Here is a 23,120-nt window from a genome sequence, read left to right as displayed (position 1 = left end):
AGCGCATTACTGTAAAAGTGTAATAGGATATAAGTATGAAAAAATGAATATGAAATTGTGTGATGTGCTCATGTGCAAACAGTTCTGATATGCATGTGAATATGGGTTTAATCATGATTATCCCTGGCCACCCAGAGAAGAGTTGTACAGTCTTACGGCCAGGGGGATAAAGGTGTTGTTGGAGTCTGTTTGTGCAGCAGCTGTGTATGAGAACTTGCATCAAATGAGTAACTGTAAGTGAGGTATTCATATATGACAGATTCAGCATTCTCATCAAACATGACAAAGGGAAGAATTGGTTGTTGAAAGCGAAGATCAGGTTCCACCGAGATTTGAACTCGGATCGCTGGATTCAGAGTCCAAAGTGCTGACCATTACACCATGGAACCCTACATACAGTATCATAACTTCAAAAAAAAAAAATTCTTCCTCTATATGCACTTTGCCAAAGGTCTGACCAAATGAAGTCGATTTGCCCAGTTACATCTGAACTCCTGGAAAAGAAGAATCTAAATATAAAAGTGCTTTCACTTTTAAACCCTTCTTCCAGTTCAAATGTGAATATTCTAAAATCAAACAGAAAGTCTTCACCGTAAGCTTGGAAATGTTCAGGTAAATACTTCAAAATAAAAATCTGGACTGGTTCAGTAACTCAAAATGAACTCATTTACATAAAAAATGGGCCTATTTTATATTATAACGGAGAATATGACCATTAATACAAAATATTAACCATTGTTGATTAATTCGTTTGAACCATTATCTAAAAGAGAAAAGCACAAATGAGTTATTTCAGTCTTATTTCTTAATCTTAAGACTTATTTCAAAGCATTTAGATAATATGAGTTTGAAGCACTCTTAAATGAAGTTGTGACAGAGGCAAAGAAAGAAAGGTTTACAGGGTATATATACAGGGTATATAATGTATAGATATAAAGAGAAAAGCCAATTTTTCTTTGTGTTTATTTGATTCTAACTAAATTTACAAAATAGAGAATAATCGTGAGTTAACTATGGAAAAAGTGTGATTAATCGCGATTAATCGCAAAGTTGTGACAGAGGCAAAGAAAGAAAGGTTTACAGGGTATATACAGGCTATATAATTTATAGATATAAAGATAAAAGACATTTTTTCTTTGTGTTTATTTGATTCTAACTAAATTTTCAAAATAGAGAATAATCGTGAGTTAACTATGGAAAAAGTGTGATTAATCGCCATTAAAAAATAATCGTTTGACAGCCCTAGTAACAACATAATAACATGATAATGCAGCGCATTACTGTAAAAGTGTAATAGGATATAAGTATGAAAAAATGAATATGAAATTGTGTGATGTGCTCATGTGCAAACAGTTCTGATATGCATGTGAATATGGGTTTAATCATGATTATCCCTGGCCACCCAGAGAAGAGTTGTACAGTCTTACGGCCAGGGGGATAAAGGTGTTGTTGGAGTCTGTTTGTGCAGCAGCTGTGTATGAGAACTTGCATCAAATGAGTAACTGTAAGTGAGGTATTCATATATGACAGATTCAGCATTCTCATCAAACATGACAAAGGGAAGAATTGGTTGTTGAAAGCGAAGATCAGGTTCCACCGAGATTTGAACTCGGATCGCTGGATTCAAAGTCCAAAGTGCTGACCATTACACCATGGAACCCTACATACAGTATCATAACTCTAAAAAAAAAAAAAATTCTTCCTCTATATGCACTTTGCCAAAGGTCTGAACAAAGTTTGACAGATGAACAAATGAAGTCGATTTGCCCAGTTACATCTGAACTCCTGGAAAAGAATAAACTAAATATCAAAGTGCTTTCACTTTTAAACCCTTCTTCCAGTTCAAATGTGAATATTCTAAAATCAAACAGAAAGTCTTCACCGTAAGCTTGGAAATGTTCAGGTAGATAGTTCAAAATAAAAATCTGGACTGGTTCAGTAACCCAAAATGAACTCATTTACATAAAAAATGGGCCTATTTTATATTATAACGGAGAATATGACCATTAATACAAAATATTAACCATTGTTGATTAATTCGTTTGAACCATTATCTAAAAGAGAAAAGCACAAATGAGTTATTTCAGTCTTATTTCTTAATCTTAAGACTTATTTCAAAGCATTTAGATAATATGAGTTTGAAGCACTCTTAAATGAAGTTGTGACAGAGGCAAAGAAAGAAAGGTTTACAGGGTATATACAGGCTATATAATTTATAGATATAAAGATAAAAGACATTTTTTCTTTGTGTTTATTTGATTCTAACTAAATTTTCAAAATAGAGAATAATCGTGAGTTAACTATGGAAAAAGTGTGATTAATCGCCATTAAAAAATAATCGTTTGACAGCCCTAGTAACAACATAATAACATGATAATGCAGCGCATTACTGTAAAAGTGTAATAGGATATAAGTATGAAAAAATGAATATGAAATTGTGTGATGTGCTCATGTGCAAACAGTTCTGATATGCATGTGAATATGGGTTTAATCATGATTATCCCTGGCCACCCAGAGAAGAGTTGTACAGTCTTACGGCCAGGGGGATAAAGGTGTTGTTGGAGTCTGTTTGTGCAGCAGCTGTGTATGAGAACTTGCATCAAATGAGTAACTGTAAGTGAGGTATTCATATATGACAGATTCAGCATTCTCATCAAACATGATAAAGGGAAGAATTGGTTGTTGAAAGCGAAGATCAGGTTCCACCGAGATTTGAACTCGGATCGCTGGATTCAAAGTCCAAAGTGCTGACCATTACACCATGGAACCCTACATACAGTATCATAACTCTAAAAAAAAAAAAAATTCTTCCTCTATATGCACTTTGCCAAAGGTCTGAACAAAGTTTGACAGATGAACAAATGAAGTCGATTTGCCCAGTTACATCTGAACTCCTGGAAAAGAATAAACTAAATATCAAAGTGCTTTCACTTTTAAACCCTTCTTCCAGTTCAAATGTGAATATTCTAAAATCAAACAGAAAGTCTTCACCGTAAGCTTGGAAATGTTCAGGTAGATAGTTCAAAATAAAAATCTGGACTGGTTCAGTAACCCAAAATGAACTCATTTACATAAAAAATGGGCCTATTTTATATTATAACGGAGAATATGACCATTAATACAAAATATTAACCATTGTTGATTAATTCGTTTGAACCATTATCTAAAAGAGAAAAGCACAAATGAGTTATTTCAGTCTTATTTCTTAATCTTAAGACTTATTTCAAAGCATTTAGATAATATGAGTTTGAAGCACTCTTAAATGAAGTTGTGACAGAGGCAAAGAAAGAAAGGTTTACAGGGTATATATACAGGGTATATAATGTATAGATATAAAGAGAAAAGCCAATTTTTCTTTGTGTTTATTTGATTCTAACTAAATTTACAAAATAGAGAATAATCGTGAGTTAACTATGGAAAAAGTGTGATTAATCGCGATTAATCGCAAAGTTGTGACAGAGGCAAAGAAAGAAAGGTTTACAGGGTATATACAGGCTATATAATTTATAGATATAAAGATAAAAGACATTTTTTCTTTGTGTTTATTTGATTCTAACTAAATTTTCAAAATAGAGAATAATCGTGAGTTAACTATGGAAAAAGTGTGATTAATCGCCATTAAAAAATAATCGTTTGACAGCCCTAGTAACAACATAATAACATGATAATGCAGCGCATTACTGTAAAAGTGTAATAGGATATAAGTATGAAAAAATGAATATGAAATTGTGTGATGTGCTCATGTGCAAACAGTTCTGATATGCATGTGAATATGGGTTTAATCATGATTATCCCTGGCCACCCAGAGAAGAGTTGTACAGTCTTACGGCCAGGGGGATAAAGGTGTTGTTGGAGTCTGTTTGTGCAGCAGCTGTGTATGAGAACTTGCATCAAATGAGTAACTGTAAGTGAGGTATTCATATATGACAGATTCAGCATTCTCATCAAACATGACAAAGGGAAGAATTGGTTGTTGATAGCAAAGATCAGGTTCCACCGAGATTTGAACTCGGATCGCTGGATTCAGAGTCCAAAGTGCTGACCATTACACCATGGAACCCTACATACAGTATCATAACTTCAAAAAAAAAAAATTCTTCCTCTCTATGCACTTTGCCAAAGGTCTGACCAAATGAAGTCGATTTGCCCAGTTACATCTGAACTCCTGGAAAAGAATAAACTAAATATAAAAGTGCTTTCACTTTTAAACCCTTCTTCCAGTTCAAATGTGAATATTCTAAAATCAAACAGAAAGTCTTCACCGTAAGCTTGGAAATGTTCAGGTAAATACTTCAAAATAAAAATCTGGACTGGTTCAGTAACCCAAAATGAACTCATTTACATAAAAAATGGGCCTATTTTATATTATAACGGAGAATATGACCATTAATACAAAATATTAACCATTGTTGATTAATTCGTTTGAACCATTATCTAAAAGAGAAAAGCACAAATGAGTTATTTCAGTCTTATTTCTTAATCTTAAGACTTATTTCAAAGCATTTAGATAATATGAGTTTGAAGCACTCTTAAATGAAGTTGTGACAGAGGCAAAGAAAGAAAGGTTTACAGGGTATATATACAGGGTATATAATGTATAGATATAAAGAGAAAAGCCAATTTTTCTTTGTGTTTATTTGATTCTAACTAAATTTTCAAAATAGAGAATAATCGTGAGTTAACTATGGAAAAAGTGTGATTAATCGCCATTAAAAAATAATCGTTTGACAGCCCTAGTAACAACATAATAACATGATAATGCAGCGCATTACTGTAAAAGTGTAATAGGATATAAGTATGAAAAAATGAATATGAAATTGTGTGATGTGCTCATGTGCAAACAGTTCTGATATGCATGTGAATATGGGTTTAATCATGATTATCCCTGGCCACCCAGAGAAGAGTTGTACAGTCTTACGGCCAGGGGGATAAAGGTGTTGTTGCAGTCTGTTTGTGCAGCAGCTGTGTATGAGAACTTGCATCAAATGAGTAACTGTAAGTGAGGTATTCATATATGACAGATTCAGCGTTCTCATCAAACATGACAAAGGGAAGAATTGGTTGTTGATAGCAAAGATCAGGTTCCACCGAGATTTGAACTCGGATCGCTGGATTCAGAGTCCAAAGTGCTGACCATTACACCATGGAACCCTACATACAGTATCATAACTTCAAAAAAAAAAAATTCTTCCTCTCTATGCACTTTGCCAAAGGTCTGACCAAATGAAGTCGATTTGCCCAGTTACATCTGAACTCCTGGAAAAGAATAAACTAAATATCAAAGTGCTTTCACTTTTAAACCCTTCTTCCAGTTCAAATGTGAATATTCAAAAATCAAACAGAAAGTCTTCACCGTAAGCTTGGAAATGTTCAGGTAGATAGTTCAAAATAAAAATCTGGACTGGTTCAGTAACCCAAAATGAACTCATTTACATAAAAAATGGGCCTATTTTATATTATAACGGAGAATATGACCATTAATACAAAATATTAACCATTGTTGATTAATTCGTTTGAACCATTATCTAAAAGAGAAAAGCACAAATGAGTTATTTCAGTCTTATTTCTTAATCTTAAGACTTATTTCAAAGCATTTAGATAATATGAGTTTGAAGCACTCTTAAATGAAGTTGTGACAGAGGCAAAGAAAGAAAGGTTTACAGGGTATATATACAGGGTATATAATGTATAGATATAAAGAGAAAAGCCAATTTTTCTTTGTGTTTATTTGATTCTAACTAAATTTACAAAATAGAGAATAATCGTGAGTTAACTATGGAAAAAGTGTGATTAATCGCGATTAATCGCAAAGTTGTGACAGAGGCAAAGAAAGAAAGGTTTACAGGGTATATACAGGCTATATAATTTATAGATATAAAGATAAAAGACATTCTTTCTTTGTGTTTATTTGATTCTAACTAAATTTTCAAAATAGAGAATAATCGTGAGTTAACTATGGAAAAAGTGTGATTAATCGCCATTAAAAAATAATCGTTTGACAGCCCTAGTAACAACATAATAACATGATAATGCAGCGCATTACTGTAAAAGTGTAATAGGATATAAGTATGAAAAAATGAATATGAAATTGTGTGATGTGCTCATGTGCAAACAGTTCTGATATGCATGTGAATATGGGTTTAATCATGATTATCCCTGGCCACCCAGAGAAGAGTTGTACAGTCTTACGGCCAGGGGGATAAAGGTGTTGTTGGAGTCTGTTTGTGCAGCAGCTGTGTATGAGAACTTGCATCAAATGAGTAACTGTAAGTGAGGTATTCATATATGACAGATTCAGCATTCTCATCAAACATGACAAAGGGAAGAATTGGTTGTTGATAGCAAAGATCAGGTTCCACCGAGATTTGAACTCGGATCGCTGGATTCAGAGTCCAAAGTGCTGACCATTACACCATGGAACCCTACATACAGTATCATAACTTCAAAAAAAAAAAATTCTTCCTCTCTATGCACTTTGCCAAAGGTCTGACCAAATGAAGTCGATTTGCCCAGTTACATCTGAACTCCTGGAAAAGAATAAACTAAATATAAAAGTGCTTTCACTTTTAAACCCTTCTTCCAGTTCAAATGTGAATATTCTAAAATCAAACAGAAAGTCTTCACCGTAAGCTTGGAAATGTTCAGGTAAATACTTCAAAATAAAAATCTGGACTGGTTCAGTAACCCAAAATGAACTCATTTACATAAAAAATGGGCCTATTTTATATTATAACGGAGAATATGACCATTAATACAAAATATTAACCATTGTTGATTAATTCGTTTGAACCATTATCTAAAAGAGAAAAGCACAAATGAGTTATTTCAGTCTTATTTCTTAATCTTAAGACTTATTTCAAAGCATTTAGATAATATGAGTTTGAAGCACTCTTAAATGAAGTTGTGACAGAGGCAAAGAAAGAAAGGTTTACAGGGTATATATACAGGGTATATAATGTATAGATATAAAGAGAAAAGCCAATTTTTCTTTGTGTTTATTTGATTCTAACTAAATTTTCAAAATAGAGAATAATCGTGAGTTAACTATGGAAAAAGTGTGATTAATCGCCATTAAAAAATAATCGTTTGACAGCCCTAGTAACAACATAATAACATGATAATGCAGCGCATTACTGTAAAAGTGTAATAGGATATAAGTATGAAAAAATGAATATGAAATTGTGTGATGTGCTCATGTGCAAACAGTTCTGATATGCATGTGAATATGGGTTTAATCATGATTATCCCTGGCCACCCAGAGAAGAGTTGTACAGTCTTACGGCCAGGGGGATAAAGGTGTTGTTGCAGTCTGTTTGTGCAGCAGCTGTGTATGAGAACTTGCATCAAATGAGTAACTGTAAGTGAGGTATTCATATATGACAGATTCAGCGTTCTCATCAAACATGACAAAGGGAAGAATTGGTTGTTGATAGCAAAGATCAGGTTCCACCGAGATTTGAACTCGGATCGCTGGATTCAGAGTCCAAAGTGCTGACCATTACACCATGGAACCCTACATACAGTATCATAACTTCAAAAAAAAAAAATTCTTCCTCTCTATGCACTTTGCCAAAGGTCTGACCAAATGAAGTCGATTTGCCCAGTTACATCTGAACTCCTGGAAAAGAATAAACTAAATATCAAAGTGCTTTCACTTTTAAACCCTTCTTCCAGTTCAAATGTGAATATTCAAAAATCAAACAGAAAGTCTTCACCGTAAGCTTGGAAATGTTCAGGTAGATAGTTCAAAATAAAAATCTGGACTGGTTCAGTAACCCAAAATGAACTCATTTACATAAAAAATGGGCCTATGTTATATTATAACGGAGAATATGACCATTAATACAAAATATTAACCATTGTTGATTAATTCGTTTGAACCATTATCTAAAAGAGAAAAGCACAAATGAGTTATTTCAGTCTTATTTCTTAATCTTAAGACTTATTTCAAAGCATTTAGATAATATGAGTTTGAAGCACTCTTAAATGAAGTTGTGACAGAGGCAAAGAAAGAAAGGTTTACAGGGTATATATACAGGGTATATAATGTATAGATATAAAGAGAAAAGCCAATTTTTCTTTGTGTTTATTTGATTCTAACTAAATTTACAAAATAGAGAATAATCGTGAGTTAACTATGGAAAAAGTGTGATTAATCGCGATTAATCGCAAAGTTGTGACAGAGGCAAAGAAAGAAAGGTTTACAGGGTATATACAGGCTATATAATTTATAGATATAAAGATAAAAGACATTCTTTCTTTGTGTTTATTTGATTCTAACTAAATTTTCAAAATAGAGAATAATCGTGAGTTAACTATGGAAAAAGTGTGATTAATCGCCATTAAAAAATAATCGTTTGACAGCCCTAGTAACAACATAATAACATGATAATGCAGCGCATTACTGTAAAAGTGTAATAGGATATAAGTATGAAAAAATGAATATGAAATTGTGTGATGTGCTCATGTGCAAACAGTTCTGATATGCATGTGAATATGGGTTTAATCATGATTATCCCTGGCCACCCAGAGAAGAGTTGTACAGTCTTACGGCCAGGGGGATAAAGGTGTTGTTGGAGTCTGTTTGTGCAGCAGCTGTGTATGAGAACTTGCATCAAATGAGTAACTGTAAGTGAGGTATTCATATATGACAGATTCAGCATTCTCATCAAACATGACAAAGGGAAGAATTGGTTGTTGATAGCAAAGATCAGGTTCCACCGAGATTTGAACTCGGATCGCTGGATTCAGAGTCCAAAGTGCTGACCATTACACCATGGAACCCTACATACAGTATCATAACTTCAAAAAAAAAAAATTCTTCCTCTCTATGCACTTTGCCAAAGGTCTGACCAAATGAAGTCGATTTGCCCAGTTACATCTGAACTCCTGGAAAAGAATAAACTAAATATAAAAGTGCTTTCACTTTTAAACCCTTCTTCCAGTTCAAATGTGAATATTCTAAAATCAAACAGAAAGTCTTCACCGTAAGCTTGGAAATGTTCAGGTAAATACTTCAAAATAAAAATCTGGACTGGTTCAGTAACCCAAAATGAACTCATTTACATAAAAAATGGGCCTATTTTATATTATAACGGAGAATATGACCATTAATACAAAATATTAACCATTGTTGATTAATTCGTTTGAACCATTATCTAAAAGAGAAAAGCACAAATGAGTTATTTCAGTCTTATTTCTTAATCTTAAGACTTATTTCAAAGCATTTAGATAATATGAGTTTGAAGCACTCTTAAATGAAGTTGTGACAGAGGCAAAGAAAGAAAGGTTTACAGGGTATATATACAGGGTATATAATGTATAGATATAAAGAGAAAAGCCAATTTTTCTTTGTGTTTATTTGATTCTAACTAAATTTTCAAAATAGAGAATAATCGTGAGTTAACTATGGAAAAAGTGTGATTAATCGCCATTAAAAAATAATCGTTTGACAGCCCTAGTAACAACATAATAACATGATAATGCAGCGCATTACTGTAAAAGTGTAATAGGATATAAGTATGAAAAAATGAATATGAAATTGTGTGATGTGCTCATGTGCAAACAGTTCTGATATGCATGTGAATATGGGTTTAATCATGATTATCCCTGGCCACCCAGAGAAGAGTTGTACAGTCTTACGGCCAGGGGGATAAAGGTGTTGTTGGAGTCTGTTTGTGCAGCAGCTGTGTATGAGAACTTGCATCAAATGAGTAACTGTAAGTGAGGTATTCATATATGACAGATTCAGCATTCTCATCAAACATGACAAAGGGAAGAATTGGTTGTTGATAGCAAAGATCAGGTTCCACCGAGATTTGAACTCGGATCGCTGGATTCAGAGTCCAAAGTGCTGACCATTACACCATGGAACCCTACATACAGTATCATAACTTCAAAAAAAAAAAATTCTTCCTCTCTATGCACTTTGCCAAAGGTCTGACCAAATGAAGTCGATTTGCCCAGTTACATCTGAACTCCTGGAAAAGAATAAACTAAATATAAAAGTGCTTTCACTTTTAAACCCTTCTTCCAGTTCAAATGTGAATATTCTAAAATCAAACAGAAAGTCTTCACCGTAAGCTTGGAAATGTTCAGGTAAATACTTCAAAATAAAAATCTGGACTGGTTCAGTAACCCAAAATGAACTCATTTACATAAAAAATGGGCCTATTTTATATTATAACGGAGAATATGACCATTAATACAAAATATTAACCATTGTTGATTAATTCGTTTGAACCATTATCTAAAAGAGAAAAGCACAAATGAGTTATTTCAGTCTTATTTCTTAATCTTAAGACTTATTTCAAAGCATTTAGATAATATGAGTTTGAAGCACTCTTAAATGAAGTTGTGACAGAGGCAAAGAAAGAAAGGTTTACAGGGTATATATACAGGGTATATAATGTATAGATATAAAGAGAAAAGCCAATTTTTCTTTGTGTTTATTTGATTCTAACTAAATTTTCAAAATAGAGAATAATCGTGAGTTAACTATGGAAAAAGTGTGATTAATCGCCATTAAAAAATAATCGTTTGACAGCCCTAGTAACAACATAATAACATGATAATGCAGCGCATTACTGTAAAAGTGTAATAGGATATAAGTATGAAAAAATGAATATGAAATTGTGTGATGTGCTCATGTGCAAACAGTTCTGATATGCATGTGAATATGGGTTTAATCATGATTATCCCTGGCCACCCAGAGAAGAGTTGTACAGTCTTACGGCCAGGGGGATAAAGGTGTTGTTGCAGTCTGTTTGTGCAGCAGCTGTGTATGAGAACTTGCATCAAATGAGTAACTGTAAGTGAGGTATTCATATATGACAGATTCAGCGTTCTCATCAAACATGACAAAGGGAAGAATTGGTTGTTGATAGCAAAGATCAGGTTCCACCGAGATTTGAACTCGGATCGCTGGATTCAGAGTCCAAAGTGCTGACCATTACACCATGGAACCCTACATACAGTATCATAACTTCAAAAAAAAAAAATTCTTCCTCTCTATGCACTTTGCCAAAGGTCTGACCAAATGAAGTCGATTTGCCCAGTTACATCTGAACTCCTGGAAAAGAATAAACTAAATATAAAAGTGCTTTCACTTTTAAACCCTTCTTCCAGTTCAAATGTGAATATTCTAAAATCAAACAGAAAGTCTTCACCGTAAGCTTGGAAATGTTCAGGTAAATACTTCAAAATAAAAATCTGGACTGGTTCAGTAACCCAAAATGAACTCATTTACATAAAAAATGGGCCTATTTTATATTATAACGGAGAATATGACCATTAATACAAAATATTAACCATTGTTGATTAATTCGTTTGAACCATTATCTAAAAGAGAAAAGCACAAATGAGTTATTTCAGTCTTATTTCTTAATCTTAAGACTTATTTCAAAGCATTTAGATAATATGAGTTTGAAGCACTCTTAAATGAAGTTGTGACAGAGGCAAAGAAAGAAAGGTTTACAGGGTATATATACAGGGTATATAATGTATAGATATAAAGAGAAAAGCCAATTTTTCTTTGTGTTTATTTGATTCTAACTAAATTTTCAAAATAGAGAATAATCGTGAGTTAACTATGGAAAAAGTGTGATTAATCGCCATTAAAAAATAATCGTTTGACAGCCCTAGTAACAACATAATAACATGATAATGCAGCGCATTACTGTAAAAGTGTAATAGGATATAAGTATGAAAAAATGAATATGAAATTGTGTGATGTGCTCATGTGCAAACAGTTCTGATATGCATGTGAATATGGGTTTAATCATGATTATCCCTGGCCACCCAGAGAAGAGTTGTACAGTCTTACGGCCAGGGGGATAAAGGTGTTGTTGGAGTCTGTTTGTGCAGCAGCTGTGTATGAGAACTTGCATCAAATGAGTAACTGTAAGTGAGGTATTCATATATGACAGATTCAGCATTCTCATCAAACATGACAAAGGGAAGAATTGGTTGTTGATAGCAAAGATCAGGTTCCACCGAGATTTGAACTCGGATCGCTGGATTCAGAGTCCAAAGTGCTGACCATTACACCATGGAACCCTACATACAGTATCATAACTTCAAAAAAAAAAAATTCTTCCTCTCTATGCACTTTGCCAAAGGTCTGACCAAATGAAGTCGATTTGCCCAGTTACATCTGAACTCCTGGAAAAGAATAAACTAAATATAAAAGTGCTTTCACTTTTAAACCCTTCTTCCAGTTCAAATGTGAATATTCTAAAATCAAACAGAAAGTCTTCACCGTAAGCTTGGAAATGTTCAGGTAAATACTTCAAAATAAAAATCTGGACTGGTTCAGTAACCCAAAATGAACTCATTTACATAAAAAATGGGCCTATTTTATATTATAACGGAGAATATGACCATTAATACAAAATATTAACCATTGTTGATTAATTCGTTTGAACCATTATCTAAAAGAGAAAAGCACAAATGAGTTATTTCAGTCTTATTTCTTAATCTTAAGACTTATTTCAAAGCATTTAGATAATATGAGTTTGAAGCACTCTTAAATGAAGTTGTGACAGAGGCAAAGAAAGAAAGGTTTACAGGGTATATATACAGGGTATATAATGTATAGATATAAAGAGAAAAGCCAATTTTTCTTTGTGTTTATTTGATTCTAACTAAATTTTCAAAATAGAGAATAATCGTGAGTTAACTATGGAAAAAGTGTGATTAATCGCCATTAAAAAATAATCGTTTGACAGCCCTAGTAACAACATAATAACATGATAATGCAGCGCATTACTGTAAAAGTGTAATAGGATATAAGTATGAAAAAATGAATATGAAATTGTGTGATGTGCTCATGTGCAAACAGTTCTGATATGCATGTGAATATGGGTTTAATCATGATTATCCCTGGCCACCCAGAGAAGAGTTGTACAGTCTTACGGCCAGGGGGATAAAGGTGTTGTTGCAGTCTGTTTGTGCAGCAGCTGTGTATGAGAACTTGCATCAAATGAGTAACTGTAAGTGAGGTATTCATATATGACAGATTCAGCGTTCTCATCAAACATGACAAAGGGAAGAATTGGTTGTTGATAGCAAAGATCAGGTTCCACCGAGATTTGAACTCGGATCGCTGGATTCAGAGTCCAAAGTGCTGACCATTACACCATGGAACCCTACATACAGTATCATAACTTCAAAAAAAAAAAATTCTTCCTCTCTATGCACTTTGCCAAAGGTCTGACCAAATGAAGTCGATTTGCCCAGTTACATCTGAACTCCTGGAAAAGAATAAACTAAATATCAAAGTGCTTTCACTTTTAAACCCTTCTTCCAGTTCAAATGTGAATATTCAAAAATCAAACAGAAAGTCTTCACCGTAAGCTTGGAAATGTTCAGGTAGATAGTTCAAAATAAAAATCTGGACTGGTTCAGTAACCCAAAATGAACTCATTTACATAAAAAATGGGCCTATTTTATATTATAACGGAGAATATGACCATTAATACAAAATATTAACCATTGTTGATTAATTCGTTTGAACCATTATCTAAAAGAGAAAAGCACAAATGAGTTATTTCAGTCTTATTTCTTAATCTTAAGACTTATTTCAAAGCATTTAGATAATATGAGTTTGAAGCACTCTTAAATGAAGTTGTGACAGAGGCAAAGAAAGAAAGGTTTACAGGGTATATATACAGGGTATATAATGTATAGATATAAAGAGAAAAGCCAATTTTTCTTTGTGTTTATTTGATTCTAACTAAATTTACAAAATAGAGAATAATCGTGAGTTAACTATGGAAAAAGTGTGATTAATCGCGATTAATCGCAAAGTTGTGACAGAGGCAAAGAAAGAAAGGTTTACAGGGTATATACAGGCTATATAATTTATAGATATAAAGATAAAAGACATTCTTTCTTTGTGTTTATTTGATTCTAACTAAATTTTCAAAATAGAGAATAATCGTGAGTTAACTATGGAAAAAGTGTGATTAATCGCCATTAAAAAATAATCGTTTGACAGCCCTAGTAACAACATAATAACATGATAATGCAGCGCATTACTGTAAAAGTGTAATAGGATATAAGTATGAAAAAATGAATATGAAATTGTGTGATGTGCTCATGTGCAAACAGTTCTGATATGCATGTGAATATGGGTTTAATCATGATTATCCCTGGCCACCCAGAGAAGAGTTGTACAGTCTTACGGCCAGGGGGATAAAGGTGTTGTTGGAGTCTGTTTGTGCAGCAGCTGTGTATGAGAACTTGCATCAAATGAGTAACTGTAAGTGAGGTATTCATATATGACAGATTCAGCATTCTCATCAAACATGACAAAGGGAAGAATTGGTTGTTGATAGCAAAGATCAGGTTCCACCGAGATTTGAACTCGGATCGCTGGATTCAGAGTCCAAAGTGCTGACCATTACACCATGGAACCCTACATACAGTATCATAACTTCAAAAAAAAAAAATTCTTCCTCTCTATGCACTTTGCCAAAGGTCTGACCAAATGAAGTCGATTTGCCCAGTTACATCTGAACTCCTGGAAAAGAATAAACTAAATATAAAAGTGCTTTCACTTTTAAACCCTTCTTCCAGTTCAAATGTGAATATTCTAAAATCAAACAGAAAGTCTTCACCGTAAGCTTGGAAATGTTCAGGTAAATACTTCAAAATAAAAATCTGGACTGGTTCAGTAACCCAAAATGAACTCATTTACATAAAAAATGGGCCTATTTTATATTATAACGGAGAATATGACCATTAATACAAAATATTAACCATTGTTGATTAATTCGTTTGAACCATTATCTAAAAGAGAAAAGCACAAATGAGTTATTTCAGTCTTATTTCTTAATCTTAAGACTTATTTCAAAGCATTTAGATAATATGAGTTTGAAGCACTCTTAAATGAAGTTGTGACAGAGGCAAAGAAAGAAAGGTTTACAGGGTATATATACAGGGTATATAATGTATAGATATAAAGAGAAAAGCCAATTTTTCTTTGTGTTTATTTGATTCTAACTAAATTTTCAAAATAGAGAATAATCGTGAGTTAACTATGGAAAAAGTGTGATTAATCGCCATTAAAAAATAATCGTTTGACAGCCCTAGTAACAACATAATAACATGATAATGCAGCGCATTACTGTAAAAGTGTAATAGGATATAAGTATGAAAAAATGAATATGAAATTGTGTGATGTGCTCATGTGCAAACAGTTCTGATATGCATGTGAATATGGGTTTAATCATGATTATCCCTGGCCACCCAGAGAAGAGTTGTACAGTCTTACGGCCAGGGGGATAAAGGTGTTGTTGCAGTCTGTTTGTGCAGCAGCTGTGTATGAGAACTTGCATCAAATGAGTAACTGTAAGTGAGGTATTCATATATGACAGATTCAGCGTTCTCATCAAACATGACAAAGGGAAGAATTGGTTGTTGATAGCAAAGATCAGGTTCCACCGAGATTTGAACTCGGATCGCTGGATTCAGAGTCCAAAGTGCTGACCATTACACCATGGAACCCTACATACAGTATCATAACTTCAAAAAAAAAAAATTCTTCCTCTCTATGCACTTTGCCAAAGGTCTGACCAAATGAAGTCGATTTGCCCAGTTACATCTGAACTCCTGGAAAAGAATAAACTAAATATCAAAGTGCTTTCACTTTTAAACCCTTCTTCCAGTTCAAATGTGAATATTCAAAAATCAAACAGAAAGTCTTCACCGTAAGCTTGGAAATGTTCAGGTAGATAGTTCAAAATAAAAATCTGGACTGGTTCAGTAACCCAAAATGAACTCATTTACATAAAAAATGGGCCTATGTTATATTATAACGGAGAATATGACCATTAATACAAAATATTAACCATTGTTGATTAATTCGTTTGAACCATTATCTAAAAGAGAAAAGCACAAATGAGTTATTTCAGTCTTATTTCTTAATCTTAAGACTTATTTCAAAGCATTTAGATAATATGAGTTTGAAGCACTCTTAAATGAAGTTGTGACAGAGGCAAAGAAAGAAAGGTTTACAGGGTATATATACAGGGTATATAATGTATAGATATAAAGAGAAAAGCCAATTTTTCTTTGTGTTTATTTGATTCTAACTAAATTTACAAAATAGAGAATAATCGTGAGTTAACTATGGAAAAAGTGTGATTAATCGCGATTAATCGCAAAGTTGTGACAGAGGCAAAGAAAGAAAGGTTTACAGGGTATATACAGGCTATATAATTTATAGATATAAAGATAAAAGACATTCTTTCTTTGTGTTTATTTGATTCTAACTAAATTTTCAAAATAGAGAATAATCGTGAGTTAACTATGGAAAAAGTGTGATTAATCGCCATTAAAAAATAATCGTTTGACAGCCCTAGTAACAACATAATAACATGATAATGCAGCGCATTACTGTAAAAGTGTAATAGGATATAAGTATGAAAAAATGAATATGAAATTGTGTGATGTGCTCATGTGCAAACAGTTCTGATATGCATGTGAATATGGGTTTAATCATGATTATCCCTGGCCACCCAGAGAAGAGTTGTACAGTCTTACGGCCAGGGGGATAAAGGTGTTGTTGGAGTCTGTTTGTGCAGCAGCTGTGTATGAGAACTTGCATCAAATGAGTAACTGTAAGTGAGGTATTCATATATGACAGATTCAGCATTCTCATCAAACATGACAAAGGGAAGAATTGGTTGTTGATAGCAAAGATCAGGTTCCACCGAGATTTGAACTCGGATCGCTGGATTCAGAGTCCAAAGTGCTGACCATTACACCATGGAACCCTACATACAGTATCATAACTTCAAAAAAAAAAAATTCTTCCTCTCTATGCACTTTGCCAAAGGTCTGACCAAATGAAGTCGATTTGCCCAGTTACATCTGAACTCCTGGAAAAGAATAAACTAAATATAAAAGTGCTTTCACTTTTAAACCCTTCTTCCAGTTCAAATGTGAATATTCTAAAATCAAACAGAAAGTCTTCACCGTAAGCTTGGAAATGTTCAGGTAAATACTTCAAAATAAAAATCTGGACTGGTTCAGTAACCCAAAATGAACTCATTTACATAAAAAATGGGCCTATTTTATATTATAACGGAGAATATGACCATTAATACAAAATATTAACCATTGTTGATTAATTCGTTTGAACCATTATCTAAAAGAGAAAAGCACAAATGAGTTATTTCAGTCTTATTTCTTAATCTTAAGACTTATTTCAAAGCATTTAGATAATATGAGTTTGAAGCACTCTTAAATGAAGTTGTGACAGAGGCAAAGAAAGAAAGGTTTACAGGGTATATATACAGGGTATATAATGTATAGATATAAAGAGAAAAGCCAATTTTTCTTTGTGTTTATTTGATTCTAACTAAATTTTCAAAATAGAGAATAATCGTGAGTTAACTATGGAAAAAGTGTGATTAATCGCCATTAAAAAATAATCGTTTGACAGCCCTAGTAACAACATAATAACATGATAATGCAGCGCATTACTGTAAAAGTGTAATAGGATATAAGTATGAAAAAATGAATATGAAATTGTGTGATGTGCTCATGTGCAAACAGTTCTGATATGCATGTGAATATGGGTTTAATCATGATTATCCCTGGCCACCCAGAGAAGAGTTGTACAGTCTTACGGCCAGGGGGATAAAGGTGTTGTTGCAGTCTGTTTGTGCAGCAGCTGTGTATGAGAACTTGCATCAAATGAGTAACTGTAAGTGAGGTATTCATATATGACAGATTCAGCGTTCTCATCAAACATGACAAAGGGAAGAATTGGTTGTTGATAGCAAAGATCAGGTTCCACCGAGATTTGAACTCGGATCGCTGGATTCAGAGTCCAAAGTGCTGACCATTACACCATGGAACCCTACATACAGTATCATAACTTCAAAAAAAAAAAATTCTTCCTCTCTATGCACTTTGCCAAAGGTCTGACCAAATGAAGTCGATTTGCCCAGTTACATCTGAACTCCTGGAAAAGAATAAACTAAATATCAAAGTGCTTTCACTTTTAAACCCTTCTTCCAGTTCAAATGTGAATATTCAAAAATCAAACAGAAAGTCTTCACCGTAAGCTTGGAAATGTTCAGGTAGATAGTTCAAAATAAAAATCTGGACTGGTTCAGTAACCCAAAATGAACTCATTTACATAAAAAATGGGCCTATTTTATATTATAACGGAGAATATGACCATTAATACAAAATATTAACCATTGTTGATTAATTCGTTTGAACCATTATCTAAAAGAGAAAAGCACAAATGAGTTATTTCAGTCTTATTTCTTAATCTTAAGACTTATTTCAAAGCATTTAGATAATATGAGTTTGAAGCACTCTTAAATGAAGTTGTGACAGAGGCAAAGAAAGAAAGGTTTACAGGGTATATATACAGGGTATATAATGTATAGATATAAAGAGAAAAGCCAATTTTTCTTTGTGTTTATTTGATTCTAACTAAATTTACAAAATAGAGAATAATCGTGAGTTAACTATGGAAAAAGTGTGATTAATCGCGATTAATCGCAAAGTTGTGACAGAGGCAAAGAAAGAAAGGTTTACAGGGTATATACAGGCTATATAATTTATAGATATAAAGATAAAAGACATTTTTTCTTTGTGTTTATTTGATTCTAACTAAATTTTCAAAATAGAGAATAATCGTGAGTTAACTATGGAAAAAGTGTGATTAATCGCCATTAAAAAATAATCGTTTGACAGCCCTAGTAACAACATAATAACATGATAATGCAGCGCATTACTGTAAAAGTGTAATAGGATATAAGTATGAAAAAATGAATATGAAATTGTGTGATGTGCTCATGTGCAAACAGTTCTGATATGCATGTGAATATGGGTTTAATCATGATTATCCCTGGCCACCCAGAGAAGAGTTGTACAGTCTTACGGCCAGGGGGATAAAGGTGTTGTTGGAGTCTGTTTGTGCAGCAGCTGTGTATGAGAACTTGCATCAAATGAGTAACTGTAAGTGAGGTATTCATATATGACAGATTCAGCATTCTCATCAAACATGACAAAGGGAAGAATTGGTTGTTGATAGCAAAGATCAGGTTCCACCGAGATTTGAACTCGGATCGCTGGATTCAGAGTCCAAAGTGCTGACCATTCCCTACAAAATGGGGCAAAAGGGACTGCCCGAAAGGGGGGAAAAGGAAAAAAAAGAGGAAGGAGGGGGGGAAAAGAGAGAAAAAGAAAAGGAGAAAAAAGGAGGAAAACGTACACTATATCCACTTTTCTCTATTCTCTTATCTTCTCAACATTGTTTACACACACCTCTGCACTTATTGCAAGGTTTATCAATCCATTTAATTTTCATGTTTCTTGTGGGATTCGAACCTGTATTGTGGCAACACCCCAACATACCACAGTGCTTTGGATGTTACTAAAGCCTACTGTAGGGGGCAGCACACAAAATGTGTATAACTGTAAATGTAAATAAGTCTCCCATCATTTTTCCCCTCTTTTTTTGGTACACTCAATTATTTGAGAGACTAGTGTTATGATTGGCTTTGTTCTTAGACATTATAAATTCATATTCTTTATTTTCCTAAATGTTCCTAGCTGGTACTTTTCCACTCTGTTCATGCTGCACAATCGATGACCTTAAAAGGGTCCAAGACTTTAGAATGACATAAACAACTGGGTCAGACAAAACATCTCTAGTAGAGTAGATAGGTCTGGTACATTAGATCCACGCCTAAAACAGCACTCACACATACACACACATTGTTTCTCACATCCAAAGAACACAACAAGGACAGCAACTGGCCTGATCATGCCACCCAAAACTGGCCAATTATACTCTGACAAGTGTGAAAACAACTTCTGTGAGATAAAGCTGAATATAAATATGACATGTTTCCGGATATCGGGGCTCGGCCTGACGGATTTCCTGCGGGAGCTCTGGCACTCCGAGTCCAGCGCTGCAATATACTTTACTATGTGACCACTAATAAATACTTTTTTAATAAACGATTTCTCCAGCTTGTTCTTGGGCTTCCAATGAAAAAATCGGGCTAACACTAGCTATCTATCTGTATCACTATTTGTGCAACACAAGTGAATGAAACAAATTCCAAATTGAGCAAAGAAAGTATTTTTAAAAAATCTTTGGTTGAGACAAAGAGTGTTGGGTTTTATTAATAAATGTAAAATAATTCTCCAAGTAATTCTGGCTTCACTTTTGACAATTGCATTAAATGGATGTCACTCACACTCACTGTCGTCCTGTTTTGCAAATGGAAATTAAATAAAAATGTGAAGGCTGTTCTTGGTTCAAGTAAAATTATCAAACTTTATTAACATTGTAACAATAATCACACAGTAACAGACGAGCAATCATCTGCGAACAGACAGACAGACAGACAGACAGACACTTAATGTAAACTTAACGCCGCAGTTAAAACGCCGCATGAAATGGAAGCTGTCCAAGCGCACTGCAGACCTCCGTGGGTGGAAGAGTTTGACCACTGAAGACACACCTGTGAAAAACAAAGTCAGCCGCTGCCCAATTGCCAGTACCCCTCCTCCCACAAGTGGAGTGGTAACAGTGTGTGTGTGTGTGGCACACAGTTTTTCAAACGTATATTTGATAAAGAATTTTATCATTTTTACCCACCTGACTGGCTGCAGCAGTCCCGGTCAACATAGATGACCTCAGGTTCAGCTTGGCCCGCATTCTTGTATCGAGTGACGATGCCATGGCACAACTCTTCCAACCCTGCACCTTCACCCGTCGTCAGAACAGAGTTCAGAACCTGGCCAAACTCGTTGCCGATGTTTGTCATCCATGCAGCACTGTCCCCAATAGCGCCAGCCAGCTTCTTGGTGATCTGTAAAACAAACACTACTTTCAAACTGTTTGTTGTAATTATACACATGTGCGTGTGTCAAACCGACATTCACGCATTTGCACCTGTTATCATATTCCTCTTTTTTTGGGGGGGGGGGCAATAAATATAGCTTTCCCAGTGATAACTACTAATACAACCGATTCTCCGCAACAACCAAAAGATTCATCGCACACAAGGCCTTGAAATTGATTTTGGTCAAGACAGACACATTTGATGACAATGTGGGGGAGGAGGTTTCAGAATATGAAGATCAAATTCAGAGTCTGACAGTGACTTTTAGAAGAGGATGACATTAATCATCAGCTATCTCCTAAATGAGAATGAACCACAGCTAGACAGCAGCAGGCCCCAGGACCAAGTGGTCAGCAGCCAAGCTGAGATTGAGATCTTACTTATGTTTTGTAAATGTTCAAAGTTCTAAAAAAGTTGTAAATGAATAATACATGATAGTTATACCAAAAAACCTTGTTGTTTATATTGCTTGAAATTGGGATGAAGTAAACATCTGTAGAGTATTTTAACATAAAATTGTTTGATTGTGTTGAATTAAAAACCCCAAAAATGCAGCGGGTCCACCAGACCAACAAACATTGCTTGAGTAACAAAAATATGACCAGAAAACAAGGGTTAATACATCTGGACACATCTGTCTGCTCTGCTCAAACACATAACCAGGCTCCGATACCAGAGTGGAGAAAACGCCACAGATAGCCGATTAATTACTATTGCACTGACGGACAATAAATGCAAAAATAGATAGTTCAAATCTTAAGGCTTTCCCCGAGGAATCGGCAGAGTTTATAAGGCAAATAAACAAAAAAATAAGTTACTATTTGTCTTCTGATTCTGTCATATCACTAACATCCCCACCGTCGCCACACAATGCTGGTATGAACAGCGACGCTATTACAGGCAGAACTTCCATTGGCAAAATGGCTACGTTACAAGGAAGTTGAAATACAACTTGGATAAAGTGCCGAGAGGACGGAAGATTAAATTGCATATTGTTTGTCCCACGGTTTAACATTCGGCTTATACATGGCGTTACTTTTATGAGTATTAATCAAGTTTACAAACCTTGTTCCCGTGCTTGTCACAAGTGTATGCGAAGAAAAATATGGCCGACACTCAAAAGCGTTAACCGCGCCCCCTTCGACGTCACGTCACGTGTCCCTTTTGCCCCATTTTTGGCTGTGTTCGGACCTGTGTTCGGACCTTGTTCGGACCTTGTTCGGACCTCGTTAGGAACTCTTTGATGTCGTTAGGAAAGTGTTCGGACCTTGTTCGGACCTGACAGAATGTGTTCGGAAGTGAAAACCGGCGGGTACGGCCATGGAACCCTACAAAATGGGGCAAAAGGGACTGCCCGAAAGGGGGGAAAAGGAAAAAAAAGAGGAAGGAGGGGGGGAAAAGAGAGAAAAAGAAAAGGAGAAAAAAGGAGGAAAACGTACACTATATCCACTTTTCTCTATTCTCTTATCTTCTCAACATTGTTTACACACACCTCTGCACTTATTGCAAGGTTTATCAATCCATTTAATTTTCATGTTTCTTGTGGGATTCGAACCTGTATTGTGGCAACACCCCAACATACCACAGTGCTTTGGATGTTACTAAAGCCTACTGTAGGGGGCAGCACACAAAATGTGTATAACTGTAAATGTAAATAAGTCTCCCATCATTTTTCCCCTCTTTTTTTGGTACACTCAATTATTTGAGAGACTAGTGTTATGATTGGCTTTGTTCTTAGACATTATAAATTCATATTCTTTATTTTCCTAAATGTTCCTAGCTGGTACTTTTCCACTCTGTTCATGCTGCACAATCGATGACCTTAAAAGGGTCCAAGACTTTAGAATGACATAAACAACTGGGTCAGACAAAACATCTCTAGTAGAGTAGATAGGTCTGGTACATTAGATCCACGCCTAAAACAGCACTCACACATACACACACATTGTTTCTCACATCCAAAGAACACAACAAGGACAGCAACTGGCCTGATCATGCCACCCAAAACTGGCCAATTATACTCTGACAAGTGTGAAAACAACTTCTGTGAGATAAAGCTGAATATAAATATGACATGTTTCCGGATATCGGGGCTCGGCCTGACGGATTTCCTGCGGGAGCTCTGGCACTCCGAGTCCAGCGCTGCAATATACTTTACTATGTGACCACTAATAAATACTTTTTTAATAAACGATTTCTCCAGCTTGTTCTTGGGCTTCCAATGAAAAAATC

The 23,120-nt window shown here is 34.6% G+C and overlaps 16 non-coding genes across 16 annotated transcripts; all 16 read right to left on the bottom strand.

Annotated features, from left to right (window-relative positions):
* Window positions 1–317: 317 nt before the first annotated feature.
* On the bottom strand, window positions 318–389 carry trnaq-cug (transfer RNA glutamine (anticodon CUG)). The gene has a single exon. It is a non-coding gene; the product is annotated as a tRNA-Gln (tRNA).
* Window positions 390–1,588: 1,199 nt separating this feature from the next.
* On the bottom strand, window positions 1,589–1,660 carry trnaq-uug (transfer RNA glutamine (anticodon UUG)). Its single transcript has one exon. It is a non-coding gene; the product is annotated as a tRNA-Gln (tRNA).
* A 1,037-nt stretch (window positions 1,661–2,697) lies between these two features.
* trnaq-uug (transfer RNA glutamine (anticodon UUG)) lies at window positions 2,698–2,769 on the bottom strand. Its single transcript has one exon. It is a non-coding gene; the product is annotated as a tRNA-Gln (tRNA).
* A 1,219-nt stretch (window positions 2,770–3,988) lies between these two features.
* On the bottom strand, window positions 3,989–4,060 carry trnaq-cug (transfer RNA glutamine (anticodon CUG)). Its single transcript has one exon. It is a non-coding gene; the product is annotated as a tRNA-Gln (tRNA).
* A 1,019-nt stretch (window positions 4,061–5,079) lies between these two features.
* trnaq-cug (transfer RNA glutamine (anticodon CUG)) lies at window positions 5,080–5,151 on the bottom strand. Its single transcript has one exon. It is a non-coding gene; the product is annotated as a tRNA-Gln (tRNA).
* Window positions 5,152–6,350: 1,199 nt separating this feature from the next.
* Window positions 6,351–6,422, bottom strand: trnaq-cug (transfer RNA glutamine (anticodon CUG)). Its single transcript has one exon. It is a non-coding gene; the product is annotated as a tRNA-Gln (tRNA).
* Window positions 6,423–7,441: 1,019 nt separating this feature from the next.
* On the bottom strand, window positions 7,442–7,513 carry trnaq-cug (transfer RNA glutamine (anticodon CUG)). Its single transcript has one exon. It is a non-coding gene; the product is annotated as a tRNA-Gln (tRNA).
* Window positions 7,514–8,712: 1,199 nt separating this feature from the next.
* On the bottom strand, window positions 8,713–8,784 carry trnaq-cug (transfer RNA glutamine (anticodon CUG)). The gene has a single exon. It is a non-coding gene; the product is annotated as a tRNA-Gln (tRNA).
* Window positions 8,785–9,803: 1,019 nt separating this feature from the next.
* Window positions 9,804–9,875, bottom strand: trnaq-cug (transfer RNA glutamine (anticodon CUG)). Its single transcript has one exon. It is a non-coding gene; the product is annotated as a tRNA-Gln (tRNA).
* A 1,019-nt stretch (window positions 9,876–10,894) lies between these two features.
* Window positions 10,895–10,966, bottom strand: trnaq-cug (transfer RNA glutamine (anticodon CUG)). Its single transcript has one exon. It is a non-coding gene; the product is annotated as a tRNA-Gln (tRNA).
* Window positions 10,967–11,985: 1,019 nt separating this feature from the next.
* Window positions 11,986–12,057, bottom strand: trnaq-cug (transfer RNA glutamine (anticodon CUG)). Its single transcript has one exon. It is a non-coding gene; the product is annotated as a tRNA-Gln (tRNA).
* A 1,019-nt stretch (window positions 12,058–13,076) lies between these two features.
* Window positions 13,077–13,148, bottom strand: trnaq-cug (transfer RNA glutamine (anticodon CUG)). The gene has a single exon. It is a non-coding gene; the product is annotated as a tRNA-Gln (tRNA).
* Window positions 13,149–14,347: 1,199 nt separating this feature from the next.
* On the bottom strand, window positions 14,348–14,419 carry trnaq-cug (transfer RNA glutamine (anticodon CUG)). Its single transcript has one exon. It is a non-coding gene; the product is annotated as a tRNA-Gln (tRNA).
* A 1,019-nt stretch (window positions 14,420–15,438) lies between these two features.
* trnaq-cug (transfer RNA glutamine (anticodon CUG)) lies at window positions 15,439–15,510 on the bottom strand. Its single transcript has one exon. It is a non-coding gene; the product is annotated as a tRNA-Gln (tRNA).
* Window positions 15,511–16,709: 1,199 nt separating this feature from the next.
* trnaq-cug (transfer RNA glutamine (anticodon CUG)) lies at window positions 16,710–16,781 on the bottom strand. Its single transcript has one exon. It is a non-coding gene; the product is annotated as a tRNA-Gln (tRNA).
* A 1,019-nt stretch (window positions 16,782–17,800) lies between these two features.
* Window positions 17,801–17,872, bottom strand: trnaq-cug (transfer RNA glutamine (anticodon CUG)). The gene has a single exon. It is a non-coding gene; the product is annotated as a tRNA-Gln (tRNA).
* Between the last annotated feature and the right edge of the window lie 5,248 nt (window positions 17,873–23,120).

This window comes from Leuresthes tenuis, unplaced genomic scaffold, assembly GCF_036924035.1.
Source record: "Leuresthes tenuis unplaced genomic scaffold, fLeuTen1.0.hap1 SCAF_14, whole genome shotgun sequence".
Classification (NCBI taxonomy): domain Eukaryota; kingdom Metazoa; phylum Chordata; class Actinopteri; order Atheriniformes; family Atherinopsidae; genus Leuresthes; species Leuresthes tenuis.
This window is presented reverse-complemented; position numbering and strand designations above follow the sequence as displayed.